The following is an 8,416-nucleotide window of genomic DNA, read 5'->3' as shown; positions in this document are numbered from 1 at the left end:
CCTTGTGAATCTATCAGTGCTTACATTTGTTTTTAAAACATACAGCTTAAATGCTTTAAAAAATATTATCCATCATCTAAAAAGCAGCACAATACACATGCAGACATTTTTCATCAGCAAAATTAGCCAGAAAATAGCAGAGGGGTTTTTGTTTCCCTTTTTGTTTAAAATTGTTCACCAGCATTGTAGCATTCATAGCTACCAAAAGAAGAATTTATATTCTCCAGAAACCAGTAAGCCCAGCATAACACTACTATTTAATTCCAATGGATTCAATACAGTGGAGGCTACTTTCAATTTATTTCAATGAAGTACATATTCCTTTCTATTAAAAGAATAGATCAACAGTTTAGACTATTTCAATGGACCCATCACATTCAGTAAGTTGTCACCATCTGTTCCACCTTTCAAGTACAAATGCAAACAAAAAAACATTAACAATTTAATCAGAAACAACCCCAGACACATTCCCTGTGCCATACGGCACACTTTAAAAATTTTTTTCTTAGGACTTGTGTCCCAAATTGGGAAAAAAACTGCGCTCTCTCAACACAGCAAATTCCTTGATAAGGTAATTGTAATTTGAAGGAAAGAATCTGATATTTAGGGGATGCACTGTATAAACCTCATTTAAGAGTGCAAATCCTCTCTCCTTTTATGTTTCATTTTCCATAATATGATTGTATCGTTATCAAAAAGCCTACAAGTGTGAAAAACAGACCTAATGCAACCTCCAATTCACCTAGCCTGATTTCACGGTATGAAATTACTCTAAAAATAGAAATTGAAAAATGTCCAGTGCACCTTGCTAAAAAATCAGGATAATTCTTACACATTTTGGGGTTTGCTTTCTATGGAGAAGTAATTTCCAAGCAGAAGTCCAAGCTGAACTCAGCCCATTCTTGCCAAGGAAACTGCTGTAACACAATCATCATTAGACTCCTCTCATTCCAGAGCTTCTTATAAACTTGGGATAAGTTCCCATGTTTTGTTTTTAACTTCATTGCTAATTTATAATATCCATTTCTAGCCCACTGGGTTTGCCAAAGACAGAATTCCCAGTTAAGATACACAGTCATTGCTTTTACTGAGTTGTCAATACTCAAATACTAATTTGTCAACTGATGGTACAGTTTGGCTGCCTGACAATATGTCAGCAAAGGCAGGTCTACTGTTTTTATATTCTTGCCAGCTTTAATTTCCTTGACATATTAAAACCAGAGCAATGAAGTATGTTACTGCTTCTATATTTTTCTTCCCTCAGCCTTCCTTTGGGATAGCCTAGTAGAGATGCTCCTCTTTAACATTCCAGATTGAATTCAGCTCAGCATGGTGCTGACCAAAAATCGTTAATGTACCGTGGTTAGGTATTGGTTTGTATATAATATATCTACAAGTCTGGAGTCTAGTGTTTTTTGTTCACATCACACTAAACTGCACTGACATAGCTGACCATTTGAAAGAAGATGCCTAGGGCAGAATTAGACTTTGGGATCTGAGTTACCCTTTTGCTGTTGCAGCACATCTATTCAGGTGAGGCTGAAAACATATTTGTGTGACACATTTATTATGAGGTTGTTGGTTGTCACTGCATTGGTCTAAGGACATAGGCAGAAAAGGTTCTTTGGGTAAATGTGATATCTTATTAGACCAACTAAAGAGTTGGAAAAATTGTTCTTTGTAAACTTTAGGGCACAAACACCCTTCTTTAGGCACAAGGAAAGTTTGTTGTTTCTTTGTGTGCTCTCCTGGGTGGAATGGATGCTGGTATGCAAAATGCAGTTCTGGGGTTATCAGAGGGCAGGAAGGTTAAAATGTGCCATAAATCCAATGTCTATATTTAGTCCATGATTTTTTGTATCTAGTAGATTTATGAAGTGAAGTTCGTAGACTCATCTATGAAAGGAGTTTTGTAAATTCCCTTTGAGGATTAGATGGATCATACTTTTGAAAGAGCCATCTGGATACCACATGAAGAACTGCAGCAGAACAAAAAGAAAATCCCCATGAATTGCATATCATTAGTTATAACATACCATCCTTCCCTGGAATATATATGGAAAATCCTCAAACAGTTGCAACCCATATCAGAACAAGACCCAATTCATAAAAAGATCTTTCCAGAACCACCCATCCATCCTAGCCTTTAAACAAGCACTGAACCTCACCAACCTCATCACCAGAAGCAAACTTCCTATGGCACAAAACACACCAAATAGATACAGACCATGCTGGGACAAGAAATAAAAAACCTGCCAACACATTCCCACCACCCCCACAGTAACTACACTCGACAACAGAACCAGCATGATTCCTGGATCTTACACCTGCACCTCCAGAAATATAATAGATCTCATCCACTGCACTAAATGCCCAGATGGAAAATATGTAAAAGAAACCAAACAACAACAGCGTACCAGAATGAATGCACACCGAAAATCTATCAAAGAGAAAAATATCCAACTACCTGTAGGTACACACCTCTCACAAGATAATCACTGTCTTCAGTCTCTCAGTTCTAATCCTCAAAGGGAATTTACAAAACACATTTCATAGATGAACCTACAAACTTCACGTCATAAATCTACTGAATACAAAAAAATCGCGGACTAAATATAGACATTGGATTCATGGCACATTATAACTTGCCTGCCATCTGATAACTGCAGACCTGCATTTTGCATTTGATTCCACCCAGGATAGCACATAAAGAAACAGCACACTCCCTCTGTGCCTAAAGAAGGTTGTTTGTACCCAAAAGCTTGCAAAGAACAATTTTTCCAACTCTTTAGTTGGTCTAATAGAAGATATCACATTTACCCAAAGAACCTTGTCTACCTTTATTATGACTTTGTTATGCATCTTGAAGGTCTAGGACTTAGAGATGGCTTTTTTCCCCGCAACACAAAACTATTCCATCAATATACATGGTCACTCAAATGGAAATATTTTGTGGGCCCACGTTGACTGCAACATGATTTTTGCAGACATAAAAATGGAAACATTTCATTCCATTTCATTTTGGCATATAATAATAATATTTTAAATGGTTTGTGTGACATTAAATATTATTGTGTGCATATAAAATATTTGATATTTAAAATCCAAAATCAACATTAATCAAAATAACATTAAAATGAGATATTGGCATTGTCCTAAATTAAAATTCCTTTCCAGAATTTTTTGTTTCACAGGAAATTTTGAAACTTCAGGTTTTTGTTCTTATTTAGAATGGAAAAAGCATCACAACTGCAGAAGTTCACAAGTAAAGGAAATTCTGGTTCCTGATCAACTTAAATGATAACACTTTGACCTTTCAAAGGCATTTTATCTTTGGAAATTTTCAAACATTTATATTTATTCATTTTAGTTAATAAAAATGTAACCCTCACTGCCCCTAAGTTTATGTCTTTATAATAAAGTGTATGTTCCCACAATGAAATTCAATGCTATTCAAACCCTCTGTTCTTGCCGGAGACCAGTATTTTGTGGTATATCCTGTAAATTAACAAATGTTCATTCTGCCACCTGAGCAGGGAAGCAAATTCTAGCTCTGAGGGCCCTTTCTTGCCACATTTTGAATACTGACAGGGACTGACATCGAAAGCATCAGTTGCTAAGTTGCAGCATGACAGAGAAGTAGTATTTAAAACATTCAAGGCCTGATCCCACACAAACGCTTATAGATTAACTATAATATTATGAATTGAGTGTGAATTCCAATGGAAAGGCAAAACCAACTATTGTGTGCAGGTGTAATATAATCTGCATGAGAGGAAAACTGAGCTGGCTTTCAGGGAAGGCAAAAATAGCAGCTGTCTACCCTAGTTAGAAGTCAAAAAAGCAAATTTGCTATTGTGGAAAATGTATTATTTGCTGGCAATCATTGTTTTCAATTAAAATTGGCAAATCGTCAGTGTTGTGCAACTTGCTGTTGGACAATAGCAGATAACAAGCAGTATTTTGAAATGTCTTCCAGAACTGAATATTGTAAAAGAAAAGCTGAGAGAGAAACCCACAATGGGAAACAGTCGAGCACTTGAAAGATTTCTAAAATGAATGGTTTCCCTTCCAACTGAATGCATCTGAATCTGCTAGTTGTGAATTTTCCTCCAACCAAAATGTCAGTGTTTCACTTCTGGAAACAAAACTTCCTTCACTGAGAGAGAGTTGTGTTTTTTTGATGCTTTCAATAAGTCTGTCAGAAAAGAACAGGAAGAAAACATTGCCACTGATGCAGCAGCTCCATCTGTGGATGTAGTTACACCTTTGAGGAATAATAACTTTGTGCAATTGTAGCATTATTCAAGGAACACGGGAAATATACAGAGGAAGAAACTCTGAGCGTTACTGCTCTGAAAGATCCTGCCAAATAGCCAGGAATCAATGACAGAGTTTGCCTTTTTCTTGGGAGTTCTGGGCCAGTGTAAACAAACTGAAAGGATTTTATTTTGGACAGTAAAGGAAAATGTTCAGTTTTCTATTTTTCATGCCAGCTGTCAAGTGGGGAACATCTCAATTGATTCTCTTTGCTTCTGTCACAAGCTGTTTAACTTTGGAGACTTTGTTTTAGCCAGGAATGCTATCTGACTGGAAAAACACAGTAAGTATCCTAGTGAGAAAGCAGATCATAGGAACAGCAAACATGAATGCAGGGACTGCAGCAAGATTGTAGAACTGATAGAGAAAACCAGCACCAAATTAATTTTTCCCCAGAACATTGGCAAGGTGTTTCGAAAAGACCTTTCTGATTGGTTAGGCTTCATGGAACCATTCCCTATTAAGCTTCAATGGACAAGCTCTACTCATCCTTCCATGGGATTTAAAAAAAAAAATGATAGCTTTTCTTGAGAAACACAGCCTTGTGATGAAAGAAAATCTGATGATTTACCTAAATGGAAATTCATGATTATTACCTGGACAAACATATTCAAAATGCAATTATTAAAATTTGTGGGATCATGAACAAGAAGAAAAAGCCTTTCTTGAATGCTGTCAACTATTGTTCTTTATACTTAATTGCACACAAGACGTCAGAAAATGAGAACATGACAATTCAATCACTGTTATATTTGTTTCTGCACAAGCAATGGAGGAAGAAGAAGGCAGCATTACAATCAAAGAACATTTGAGGGGACTTTGACAGACTCTGTTGTTTCTTGAATGACAGAAGCTGTCTTTGAACAGCTGACGGAAATGTAAATCACTTGGTGATTTGAGAAGCCAAGAGTATGGCAGTGGGGCAAATATGGAAAGCAAACACAGCAGGGTTCAGAAAAGACTTTGGGACCTAAACAGAAGGCACTTTTTTGTCTTATGCAACACATGGCCTTTGAGTTTTGTACTCATTGATGTTGTGAATTGTTATATTAAACCTGGGGGTGATTTTCAGTGTGCTTCAAAGTGGCAATGGGATATAATGCACCAACATGTGGCCTACTAATTTCCTAAAACTTTGAGGCAGATGATATAGGAAAACCAAGTTAATATGATCCATGTGTTTTAGAATCAAGGGGTGCATCTACACGAGATATTTACTGAGCAGTTGACTAATTAACTGTAGAGTAAACGTCTCAATATCTGCATGTCTCGACATTTACATGTGTACCTCTATTAGGGTGCACAAAATTAATAAACAGGGATCCAAGTTTTCCATTTGCCATGGTAAAATGCAGATTTTCTCATTTTAAAGAAGAAAAACATGGATTTTCTTCCTTAAAGGAGGAAAACATGGGAACTGGCTGGGTTTCCCCATGCAGGGTGGAAGAGTTCCAGCTGGCAGGGGGTTGGGGGGAGCAGGAGGAGGACATTCAGGGAGGGGGCGCAATATGCATGTGCACATGTACACATGCACGTGGCTACAAGTCAGCCTGGAGAGCAGCTCTCTGCAGGTAAGTCTGGTTGTGCGGGGAGAGGGAATGAGGCCCCCATTGTGAGGAAGGGAAGGAGGGAGGTGGGTAGGTCTGGGGCTTTTGCCCAGCTGGTGTGGGACATGGGACGTGGGACATGGGACTTGGGGCCTGGAGCCATGGATGGCCACAGAGCCCAGGTGGGGCGTGGGACAGGGATGCAGGTGGTTTGTCTGGGAGTCAGGCGGGACTAGCTCCCCACCACTCTGCACACTCCTGATGGGGTTGTGGGAGCATGTGCCCCCCCCCATTTGTGTTTGGGGCAGGGGTGGGGATGGGCTGCCCACTGTGGGTTTGGGCTCCCCACCCTCCTGCCCTCTCCCAGGACCTCCATGGTCCAGTGGGTAAGACCCAGCACAGGAGGGCAGAGTGGGGCAGAGTGTCTCATGCTGCCACTGGGAGCCCCAAGTCACCCTGGAGAAGTGAATTCTGCTTGCCCAGCAGCAGCAGGAGCAATGGCACAGAGTTGTGTCTCTTGCTGCTGCTGGGCTGGCAGGGAGCACCTTGCCATGGCAGCACAGAGCTCCCAGCAGCAGCATGAGCCTCCCCACCTGGCCCCATTGTGCTGGGTCCCACCTGCTGGCTGTGGAAGCCACAGGAGGAGGGCAGCAGGGTTGGGAGCCATGAGCCTGCAGTGGGCAGCTCACACCTGTCCCCTCCAAGGGGCTCCACTCTGGCTGTGCCACATGTAGGGGAGGGGGAGGGGGAGCTGGGCTCTGTGCTCCTCTGCACTGCAGCAGTCATCACCTCTCACAGGCAGCAGCTGGCGCTTGGGCACTGATGCGGGAGTGCAGGGGCTGCAGACCTGGGTCCCTGGCCCCATAGCCCTGGCAGCTGGAGGCCCCCCTGGCAGGGCTAGGGGAGCTGTGGGTGAGGGTGAGGGGCACCAGCAGGGCCAGGGGGCTGTGGCTTGGAAGTGAGGGGCAATGGCATGTGCAGTCTACCAGCAAGTCAAGCCTGCTCAGCACCACAAAGCAGTGGCGGGGGACAGCCGTACCTGGAACCAGATCCTGGTGAGCAATGGGGGCCGGGAAAGCTCTGATTTTCCATGATAAAAAAACCCCAAATCAACTGCCAAAATGTATAGGTATTTAGAATGCTTTTTTATTATAGTGATTTAGGCACAGTAGGCTTCCAAATTGCTTTAAAAATGTAAATATATTAATAAAACATTATGTTCAACATATATGTAGTGACATTTCATTTTAAACACAGATTTTAGTTTTTTTTAATCAGAGAATTTGTTTGTGTTTTTAATCAGAGAATTTGCAATTTTTAAACAGAACAAATGAGGATCCCTGTTAATAAACTCTGCAGCAGGATAGTGCACACTGCCCCAGCTGGCAGTGCCAGCAGACAGCGTTTACGTTGAAGCACCCTGGTGCCCCAGCCAGCCCCTCCACAGCAGGTGGAGCCCAGTCGGAGCAGCCCTGGGATAGCAGGCTGACCCCTGGCATCCCTTGCCAGCCCAGGCTGCTCTGATCCAGCTGCACGTGCTTTGCATGAATAAACTTCAGAGCAATAAGCTCCAGAGTTTATTCATGTACATTAATCGCATGTGTAAATGCACTCAAGTTCCTGAAGTCTGATGCTTTAATTTCTGTTTCCCAATGCACCAAACCTACCTGCAGGAACCAAAGCTCAAGATAATGGCCAATTCTTGGCTCTCAAACTCAGCCACTATCAGTCCTTGCATAATATGGTACCTTGGTATGATCTACTTCTATGAAGTCAACATTACTGGTAAAATGCTTCCAGAAGTTGCAGTGGTTATCATGTAAACTATGATAGAATTAATTAAAGAATAATTGAATGTAAGCAAACAGAATCCTGCAATATCTCCAAAAACCTACTGGTAGGAGTATTCACCAGTGTTGTGAAAGACCTAAACTGATTTTCCTCATCTGCTCAAATCTATTTAAACCCACTCTCAGTCTCCTTAGTGTCCTAACCACGTATGTACAGAGGATTTCAAGAGACTCCTGTGTTCAAGTTGTTGTATTTTGCATGAAATAATTAAAGAGTCATCAGACCAGAAAAAGGAAAATCATAGCACATCCCAGGCTATCATGGGATAAAATATGGAAATTAGTTCTTAAAGAAGAAACTAGAACCTAGGGCTTTTTCCCAGAGGAAGGTACTGTTTACTAGGCTATAGAGTGGTGATAACTCTTGCTGTCTTCTTCTTAAGCTCAAATGATCTTGATTTTTTTTTCCAGAGTGGGAAAGCAGTAGTGGTATCACGTGCCCACTCACACATGTTCAGAATGGCCTATGATGTGGTTATAATGGCACATTCCTGAAAAATCAAAGTTGTGGGTTTGCATTGCCTTCAAGCAGAGGACAGAACTGAACAAATGTGCTAACCGGGGGGCAATAGCCATCTGCATGCGAGATTGCTTCCTTTCAGTGGCTGATCAAAGTTTTTAGTCACGTTTATTTTTTTTACCTTTGCCAGGTGCAAGATTTTTTTCTGTTACTTTCTAAGGAGGTAAACGTAATTGAGA

Source organism: Alligator sinensis, unplaced genomic scaffold (assembly GCF_000455745.1).
Source record: "Alligator sinensis unplaced genomic scaffold, ASM45574v1 scaffold165_2, whole genome shotgun sequence".
Classification (NCBI taxonomy): Eukaryota; Metazoa; Chordata; order Crocodylia; family Alligatoridae; genus Alligator; species Alligator sinensis.
Note: the sequence above shows the minus strand (reverse complement) of the source record.